We start from the raw sequence: 11174 nt of genomic DNA, 5'->3' as shown, positions 1-11174 counted from the left end.
TTGGGTTGCCCCGGACCCTGCGGAAGTTTGATGCAGTATGGGTCATTGTTGACAGATTGACCAAGTCGGCGCACTTTATTCCGGTTGTGACTACTTACACTTCAGAGAGATTGGCCCAGATTTACATTCGGGAGATAGTTAGGTTGCACGGTGTGCCCGTTTCCATCATATCAGATAGAGGCCCTCAGTTCACTTCCCATTTTTGGAGAGCCGTTCAGAATGATTTGGGGACCCGTGTAGAGCTTAGCACAACATTTCATCCTCAGACGAACGGGCAGTCGGAGCGGACAGTTTAGATTTTAGAGGACATGCTCAGATCATGTGTGGTTGACTTTGGAGGACAGTGGGATCAGTTCTTGCCTTTGGTAGAGTTTGCTTACAACAGCAGCTATCAGTCCAGTATTGAGATAGCTCCATTTGAGGCCTTATACGGTCGGCGGTGTCGTTCTCCTATCGGGTGGTTTGAGCCTAGTGAGGCTAAGTTATACGGTACAGATTTGGTGCAAGATGCCTTGGACAAGGTAAAGTTGATTCAGGAGAGGCTTCGCACAGCTCAGTCCAGACAGAAGAATTACGTCACGACCCAAACTGGAGGTCCATGACTAGCACCCGACCATACTTGCTGAGCACCAACATACATTTTATCTAACTTTTTTTTATTTTATTATCTTTTAGGGTTGAAGAGATCAGTATAAATGGTAGACATGGATCATGGACAACCAACAATAAAATATGATGGCATGAACATACATAGTAGGGGATGACCAAATAATCAAGAAATTACATATAAGGTACGAGCTACCATGCTACCATGAAAGACTATACAACAAAAACCAGTCGACAAGGCATACCAAACTATACATGAGACGACACTTATCTATGAGCCTCTATAGGAACATAAGTACTACAACATAGCCAGAACAAGGCCCCGACATACCCATAATATCTACAACAAAAATGCATACCAAGACCACAGCAAGTCCGGAGAAGGGATCTCGCCAATCACCGCTGAACTGGACAGCCTACTGTGGTGGAGGAGCTTCACCTGCCTGTCTATCAGGACCTGCAGCACGACATGCAGCGTCCACAAATAAAAGGACGTCAGTACGAATAAAGTACTGAGTATGTAAGGCAGGTAACCATAAATACTAACAGTAATGTAAGCATGGATAGAGAATATACAAACTGGAACATCTAAGTACCTTTGAGGGCTACTGACATGAAATGCATGATACATATGTATGTATACATAAAAATTTAAAACATATGCCTCTGTGGGCATCATCATCATCATATCGTACCCAGCCAAATTAGGCTCGGTAAAAACGTACCCGGCCATCACAAGGCTCGGTATAATCGTACCCGGCCACGTAGAGCTCGGTAAAACCCAACTGATCAATGGTTGCAGAATATGTGCCGTACCTGATAGACGATAGCGCGGCTCAGTAGAGTAAAATAGATACATATATATAATGCATGCTCGACTCATGAAATCACATTCTAAACCTTTCGGAGTGACGTAAGGTCAGTATCCTCTGTACACGTTATTAGGACCAACTCTTCATTACGAACCTTATAAGAATCATGAAGTACCAACAACATTGATAACATAAGAATAAGAGAAGCAACATTAACGTCAATCATTCCATAAGAGGGAAAGCAATGTAAGTACTGCTTGCTTCTAAGAGTAGAGTATCTTTGGAAGCTCGTTCATTACCTTATGTACAATCGAAGTCGTGCAAAAGAAGAAAAGGGATAGCCTCACATACCTTGTATATACTGCCCCAATCACAAGATATGCAATTGTCACAACTCCTTAGTCTACAATAAGAGAAACGATACTATCGTTATCATTTAAGCGTCATAACTATTATGTATCGACCACAACCTATTTTACGTTGAAACGGATAGAACCTCCACTATATATATGACTTCACACCATTCAAAAAAATTTCCAAAAAGCCCAAACAACATCAATAATAAACATATTGAGCCTCCTAAAATAGTCCACGCACAACCTAATTACATCATACATACGACGACCACCGTAGTCGTGTCAAACGACCCGGAAATGTTACGAATAACTATCAGCCCACAACCCTAAATATATATGGTGTTTCTCCACACCCTTGCACCTCTAAAACTTCACAAAATAGTAGTAAAACACGCAGCCCAATAGCAACACAGAACAGTCCACAAAATAGTCCGCTACAAGTGAATAACTCAAACTCACGGCTTCCGATCACCATCCCGTGAGTTCTTACATGTATAAAACGAATTACCATGAATTCACAGCAGAGAAAAATGTATGAAATATGGCAGTAACTTACCTTACTTGTTGGATAACTCAGCCCTTCCCTTGGTTCTTCAAACTCTAGGTTTTACCTTCAAATAGAACTTGAAAGAGAGGGAAAATCGATTAGGGTTTGTGTGGGATTTTTGGGGAGGAGTTGCAGGGGTTAACTTTGGTTTTGAGGGTCTGAAATATGGATGAAATAACTGAGTTCATAACCCCTTAAAAGTCCTCTCTTGGCCGACTTAGGTCTTTTAATTTTGTCCTATCATTTTGGCAAGTAGGTGATGCACCTACTTGTCATCTACCAATCTTCGTAGGCTTGCACAAATATGAATATCTCTATACTCCGAGATTGTATTGACAAACGGTTTAATGTGTTGGAAACTAGACTCATATAAGTTTAATTTGGTGGGTAGATCACCCCGTAATTCCTTGTAAATTAGGAGAAAAGCTTAGAAACATTTAACCTAATGTTTAAGTAAAATTATGAACCTAAGTTGCGACAACGTTTGTCGACTTTTGTTTCATAACTCGTTTGACTTCAAGACTTATGATACAGATATTATATGATTCAAATACCTTAATAAATGACCTCTTGAGTGTATTAAGCACCGCTAGATTACCTGAAAATACGAGTTACAACATCCTTGATTCGTTTAACTTCTAATACTGGTTAATCACCCTTATACACTCTTGTATCACTTAAGACCAATAGGATTGACTTCTTATCATCTCAAAGATAATTCCTTCTTGGATTTATGTTAACTAATATATGGCATGAACTAACACATGTGGATATGGGTTGTAACACCCTCCCCCCCTTAGGAACATTCGTCCTCGAATGTAAGGGTTTATGGGGAGTTTAAATCATCGTGGATTCCAATGGAAATTTCCGATCAATTTTCCCCTATAAAATGGTCACTAGCAAAACTTGCAAGTAATTAAGCCCAACATATGGCTTCACAAGGCTACACAAAGCATTATGCGTATTTACATTATCTACATATCACCATTTTGTATTAAGGAGGAGTATTCTCAAATTATTGCTTACCTCATAGAGCCGTTTCTTCTTCCAATGTATCCTGTCTTCCACCAGCATCCTTGTTATCTTCATTCTGGAATAAGTAAGGGTATTTTGACTTCATCTCCTTTTCTGCTTCCCATGTCATTTCTTCCATATTTTTGTTCCTCCACAATACTTTGACGGAAGCTACATCTTTTGTTCTCAGCTTGCGGACTTGCCGATCTAATATCGCCACTGGCACTTCTTCATATGATAGGTCCTCTGTAACTTGTACATCTTTGATAGGGACGACTCGAGAAGGGTCTCCAATACATTTTCTCAACATAGATACATGGAATACCGGGTGGACAAATTCCAATTCGGATGGCAATTCTAACTCATAAGCAACCTGTCCAATCCGTCGAAGAATTTTATACGGCCCGATATACCTTGGACTCAGCTTACCTTTCTTCCCAAAACGCATAATACCCTTCATTGGTGAGATCCTCAGGAAAACCCAATCACCAACCTCAAACTCTAGATCACGACGTCGGACATCAGAATAAGATTTTTGCCTGCTTTGTGCCGTCCTCAATCGCTCCTGTATCACTTTCACCTTCTCAATAGCTTGGTGAATCAAATCTGGCCCATATAATTCTGTTTCACCGACTTCGAACCATCCAACTGGTGATCTACATCTTCTCCCGTATAGTGCCTCGTATGGGGCCATTTTAATACTGGAATGGTAGCTATTATTGTAGGCGAATTCTATGAGTGGAAGATGGTCATCCCAATTTCCCTTAAAATCTAGAACACATGCTCGTAGCATATCTTCCAGTGTCGGAATGGTACGTTCAACCTATCCGTCAGTCTACGGATGAAATGCAGTGCTGAGATTCACTTGTGTGCCTAAACCCTTCTGAAAAGACCTCCAAAAGTTAGCTGTAAATTGAGCTCCTCGGTCTGATATAATAGATACTGGCACACCATGAAGCCTAACAATCTCCTTGATATACAACTTCGCATAATCTTCAGCCGTGTAAGTTGTCTTAACTGGCAGAAAATGGGCACATTTTGTAAGTCGATCAATTATCACCCAGATGGAGTCAAACTTATGATAAGAGCGAGGTAATCCAATAATGAAGTCCATATTAATCACCTCCCATTTCCAGGTCGGAATCTCTATATTCTGAAGCAATCCACCGGGTTTCTGATGTTCTATCTTTACTTGTTGACAATTGGGACACTGGGCTACAAATTCTGCAATAGACTTCTTCATGTTATCCCACCAATACTGCTCCTTGACATCATGATACATCTTTGTCGAGCCGGGATGGATGGAATATCGGGATTGATGAATCTCATTCATAATCTTCTCTCGCAACCCTGCCACATTAGGCACACATAATCGGCCCTGGTATCTCAGTGCCCCATCTCTTCCGATCTCAAAAGCCATACTTTTACACTGCTGAATGCTCTCTCTTAATCGTACTAAGATAGGATCTTCATATTGCCGTGCTTTTACCTCGGCTACCAAAGATGATTCTGATGTATTCTGTACAGTAACACCTCCGTCATCAGAGTCTAACAATCTGATTCTCATATTGGCTAGCTGATGAAGCTCTTTAGTCAACCCCCATCTACCTGCCTCAATATGTACTAAGCTTCCCATTGATTTACGGCTGAGAGCGTCTGCCACAACATTGGCTTTACCGGGATGATACAATATCTCGACGTCGTAGTCTTTCAATAATTCAAGCCACCTACGCTGCCTCAAATTCAACTCTTTCTGCTTGAAGATGTATTGTAAACTCTTGTGATCTGTGTAGATGTCAACATGGACGCCGTATAAGTAGTGCCGCCATATCTTCAAAGCATATATTACTGCAGCCAATTCCAAATCATGGGTTGGATAATTCTTTTCATGCTTCTTCAATTGTCTTGATGCATAAGCAATCACCTTCCCACGCTGCATCAATACGCACCCCAAACCTATACCTGAGGCATCACAATATACCACATAACCTTCTGTTCCTTCAGGAAGAGTGAGCACTGGTGCGGATGTCAATCGATTCTTCAGCTCCTGAAAAACTACGTTCACAAGTGTTAGACCACTGGAACTTGGTAGCTTTCTGTGTTAACTTAGTCAATGGTGATGATATAGAGGAAAACCCTTCTACAAACCGCCTATTATATCCTGCTAGCCCTAGGATACTGCGGACTTCTGATTGTGTTGTAGGTCTCGGCCAATTTTTTACTGCATCGATCTTCTGAGTGTCGACACTAATACCCTCGTCAGATATCACATGGCCAAAGAACGCTACTGAGTTCAGCCAAAATTCACATTTGGAGAGCTTAGCATATAACTTACGATCCTGAAGCATCTGTAATACTATCCGCAAGTGGCCCGCATGTTCCGCCTCCGAACGAGAATATACTAGAATGTCATCAATGAATACAATCACGAACACATCAAGATAGGGCCTAAATATAGTATTCATGAGATCCATAAAAGCTGCTGGGGCATTTGTTAGCCCGAACGACATCACCAAGAACTCAAAGTGCCCGTATCTTGTCCGGAAGGCCGTCTTTGGAATATCCTTCTCCTTAACCCTCACCTGATGATACCCTGAACGTAAATCAATCTTGGAGAAATACTTGGCACCCTGGAGTTGGTCAAACAGGTCATCAATTCTTGGAAGTGGATACTTGTTCTTTATAGTAAACTTATTCAACTGTCGATAGTCGATACACATCCGTAACGACCCGTCTTTCTTCCGCACGAATAGGACTGGTGCACCCACAGGTGAAGTGCTAGGTCTAATGAAGCCCTTATCTAGAAAGTCCTTCAACTGCACCTTCAACTCTCGCAACTCTGTTGGGGCCATTCTGTATGGAGGGATAGAGATCGGTTGAGTGTCAGGTAACACATCAATGCTAAACTCAATCTCCCTTTGAGGAGGAAGGCCTGGGAGTTCATCTGGGAAAACATCTGGGAATTCGTTGACCACGGGGATTGATTGTAAAGTAGGCGCTTTCGCCTCCGCGTCCCTAACGCAAACGAAATGATAAATTTAACCTTTTGAGATCATTTTCCTTGCCTTAAGATAGGAAATAAACCTACCTTTTGGTGTAGCAATATTCCCTTTCCATTCAATGATGGGTTCACCAGGAAATTGAAACCTAACCATCTTCGTACGGCAGTCAACATTTGCATAGCATGAGGCCAACCAGTCCATTCCTATTATCACATCAAAATCAACCATTTCTAACTCAAATAAATTTGCCGAGGTTTGACGACTACAAATCATCACAGTGCAACCTCTATATACCCTTCTAGAAATCACAGAATCTCCTATCGGAGTAGATACCGTAAGGGGTTTACTTATCAATTCAGGTTCAATGCTAAACTTATTAGCCACAAAGGGTGTAACATATGATAATGTAGATCCCGGATCAATTAGCATATATACATCGTAAGAAAACACAGATAATATACCTGTAACAACATCTGGAGAAGACTCGAGATCTTGTCGACCTACTAGAGCATAGGTTCGATTTTGACCACCACTCAAACTCGGCATTGCACCTCTACCTCTACCACGACCTGTCGACTGCTGAAAACCCCGTGTTAGAGGTCGAACTGATGAGGAAGAAGCAGACACATATCCAGTCGGCTGAGCCATACCATCACCTCCCCTGTTAGGACAATCTCGCATCATATGGATAGGCTGTCTGCAAGAATAACATGCATCAGAACCTCGACGACACAGTCCAAAGTGGGCATTACCGCACTGATCACGATGTGGTGTTATGGGTCTCATCTGACTAGTATCCCTGTGATGTTGCGAGCCTGATGCCTGCGAACTCTGACCTGGACCAGAATGGGTAAATCGATCATATCGAAGCCTCCAAAACTGTGGAGGAGCACTAGCTACAGGTGGCGCCGAACTCCTCGAAGACTAGGGCCTGACGCTGCCTCTGAAGTCATTAGAATACCTTGCAAATCTCGCCCTCTTATGCTGGCCCCTATCCTGCTCCCTATCTGCCCTCTGCTGGTGCTTACGATCCTCTAGGGTCTGGGCATAAGCCTATATACGGGAAATATCCATGCCCTCCACCAAGAAGGCTGTCGTGCACTCATTTATCAGATGTTGTCCCAATCCGTTCACGAACAACTGCACCCTATCACTCATCTCGGCCACCATATGGGGAGCATACCTTGCTAAAGAATCGAACTACATACTATACTCTCGCACACTCATATTACCTTGTCTATGGTTCAAGAACTTATCAGCTCTAGCTCGTCGTATCTCAACTGGCAGGTAGTGACGAAGAAAGGCCTCAGAAAATTCCTTCCACACAGCTGGAGGAGCGTTCAGACCCCTGGATCTCTCCCAACTATCATACTAGAGAACCGCTAAATCCCGTAGCCGATAAGAAGCCAACTCTACTGCCTCTGTATCACTAACATGCATAACCCGCAGTGTATGATGAACCTGGTCAATAAAAGTCTGTGGGTCCTCCTTGGGGTCTGATCCGGTAAACACTGGAGGGTCAAAATTAATAAAATCACAAACTCTCGTACTAACTGGTTTATCAGCAACACCTTTATTCTGCCTCTGAGCCTGAGCAGCTACCAAGCTAGTCAATAACTGCAAAGCACTCCGCATATCTTGGTCTGTAGTGCTAGACGGAGGAACTGGAGGTACTGGGTGCCTCCTAATATCCTCTGGAGGAGACGGGGTAAATGAGGTATGAGACGACATCTCACTCTGAGCCTCACTTTGGCCTGCTCTAGCTTAGGGAACCTAACTGGTACCCTCTCCTGCAGCTGTATCAAGCCGTCTACTAATTGTTTTCTTCCTAGTCGAAGGCATCGCTAAAAGAAAACAAGGTGAATATTAGAGACGAACACTTACGATTCAAATCTATGCACGATCTAGATTCAGGAAGAAGGTAACAACCCTAGATGTCATGTATCCTCCTGATTATAAATGTGGCGCGCTACTCATCCATAATTAAGACTCTACTAGACACGGATCATAGACAATCCCTAGGACAGACTTGCTCTGATACCAAGTTTGTCATGACCCAAACTGGAGTGCCATGACTAACACCCGACCATACTTGCCGAGCACCAACGTACATTTTATCTAACTTTTATTTTATTTTATTATCTTTTAGGGTTGATGAGATCAGTATAAATGGTAGACATGGATCATGGACAACCAACAATAAAATAGGATGGCATGAACATACATAGCAGGGGATGACCAAACAATCAAGAAATTACATATAAGGTACGAGCTACCATGCTACCATGAAAGACTATACAACAAAAACCAGTCGACAAGGCATACCAAACTATACATGAGACGACACTTCTCTATGAGCCTCTATAGGAACATAAGTACTACAACATAGCCAGAACAAGGCCCCGACATACCCATAATATCTACAACAAAAATGCATACCAAGACCACAGCAAGTCCGGAGAAGGGATCTCGCCAATCACCGCTGAACTGGACAGCCTACTGTGGTGGAGGAGCTTCACCTGCCTGTCTATCAGGACCTGCAGCACGACATGCAGCGTCCACAAATAAAAGGACGTCAGTACGAATAAAGTACTGAGTATGTAAGGCAGGTAACCATAAATACTAACAGTAATGTAAGCATGGATAGAGAATATACAAACTGGAACATCTAAGTACCTCTGAGGGCTACTGACATGAAATGCATGATACATATGTATGTATACATAAAAATTTAAAACATATGCCTCTGTGGGCATCATCATCATCATATCGTACCCAGCCAAATTAGGCTCGGTAAAAATGTACCCGGCCATCACAAGGCTCGGTATAATCGTACCCGGCCACGTAGAGCTCGGTAAAACCCAACTGATCAATGGTTGCAGAATATGTGCCGTACCTGATAGACGATAGCGCGGCTCAGTAGAGTAAAATAGATACATATATATAATGCATGCTCGACTCATGAAATCACATTCTAAACCTTTCGGAGTGACGTAAGGTCGGCATCCTCTGTACACGTTATTAGGACCAACTCTTCATTACGAACCTTATAAGAATCATGAAGTACCAACAACATTGATAACATAAGAATAAGAGAAGCAACATTAACGTCAATCATTCCATAAGAGGGAAAGCAATGTAAGTACTGCTTGCTTCTAAGAGTAGAGTATCTTTGGAAGCTCGTTCATTACCTTATGTACAATCGAAGTCGTGCAAAAGAAGAAAAGGGATAGCCTCACATACCTTGTATATACTGCCCCAATCACAAGCTATGCAATTGTCACAACTCCTTAGTCTACAATAAGAGAAACGATACTATCGTTATCATTTAAGCGTCATAACTATTATGTATCGACCACAACCTATTTTACGTTGAAACGGACAACACCTACCCTATATATATGACTTCACACCATTCAAAACAATCACCAAACAGCCCAAACAACATCAATAATAAACATATTGAGCCTCCCAAAACAGTCCACGCACAACCTAATTATATCATACATATGACGACCACCGTAGTTGTGTCAAACGACCCGAAAATGTTACGAATAACTATTAGACCACAACCCTACATATATATGATGTTTCTCCACACCTTTCCACCTACAAAACTCCACAAAATAGTAGTAAAACACGCAGCCCAATAGCAACACAAAACAGTCCGCTACAAGTGAATAACTCGAACTCACGATTCCGATCACCATCCCGTGAGTTCTTACATGTATAGAACGAATTACCATGAATTCACAACAGAGAAAAATGTATGAAATATGGAATTAACTTACCTTACTTGTTGGATAACTCAGCTCTTCCCTTGGTTCTTCAAACTCTAGGTTTTACCTTCAAATAGAACTTGAAAGAGAGGGAAAATCGATTAGGGTTTGTGTGGGATTTTTGGGGAGGAGTTTCAGGGGTTAACTTTGGTTTTGAGGGTCTGAAATATGGATGAAATAACTGAGTTCATAACCCCTTAAAAGTCCTCTCTTGGCCGACTAAGGTCTTTTAATTTTGTCCTATCATTTTGGCAAGTAGGTGATACACCTACTTGTCATCTACCAATCTGCGTAGGCTTGCACAAATATGAATATCTCTATACTCCGAGATTGTATTGACAAACGGTTTAATGTGTTGGAAACTAGACTCATAGAAGTTTAATTTTGTGGGTAGATCACCCCGTAATTCCTTGTAAATTAGGAAAAAAGCTTAGAAACATTTAACCTAATGTTTAAGTAAAATTATGAACCTAAGTTGCGACAACGTTTGTCGACTTTTGTTTCATAACTCGTTTGACTTCAAGACTTATGATACGGATATTATATGATTCAAATACCTTAATACATTACCTCTTGAATGTATTAATAACCTCTAGGTTTACCTGAAAATATGAGTCACAACATCCTTGATTCGTTTAACTTCTAATACTTGTTAATCACCCTTATACACCCTTGTATCACTTAAGACCAATAGGATTAACTTCTTATCATATTAAAGGTAATTCCTTCTTGGATTTATGTTAACTAATATATGGCATGAACTAACGCGTGTGGATATGGGTTGTAACAAGTTACGCGGATCAGAAGGCGCGTGATGTATCATTCATGGTTGGCGAGAAGGTCCTCTTGAAAGTCTCACCAATGAAGGGTGTTATGAGGTTCGGGAAGAAGGGCTAGCTGAACCCAAGGTTTATTAGCCCATTTGAGGTGTTGAGGCGATTTAGGAAGGTTACTTATGAGCTTGCTTTACCCCTAGTTTATCGGGAGTTCACCCAGTTTTTCACGTGTCTATGCTTCGGAGGTATCATGCCGACTTGTCCCATGTGTTAGACTTTAGT

The sequence above is a fragment of the Nicotiana sylvestris genome, chromosome 10 (assembly GCF_000393655.2).
Source record: "Nicotiana sylvestris chromosome 10, ASM39365v2, whole genome shotgun sequence".
Classification (NCBI taxonomy): Eukaryota; Viridiplantae; Streptophyta; class Magnoliopsida; order Solanales; family Solanaceae; genus Nicotiana; species Nicotiana sylvestris.
This window is presented reverse-complemented; position numbering follows the sequence as displayed.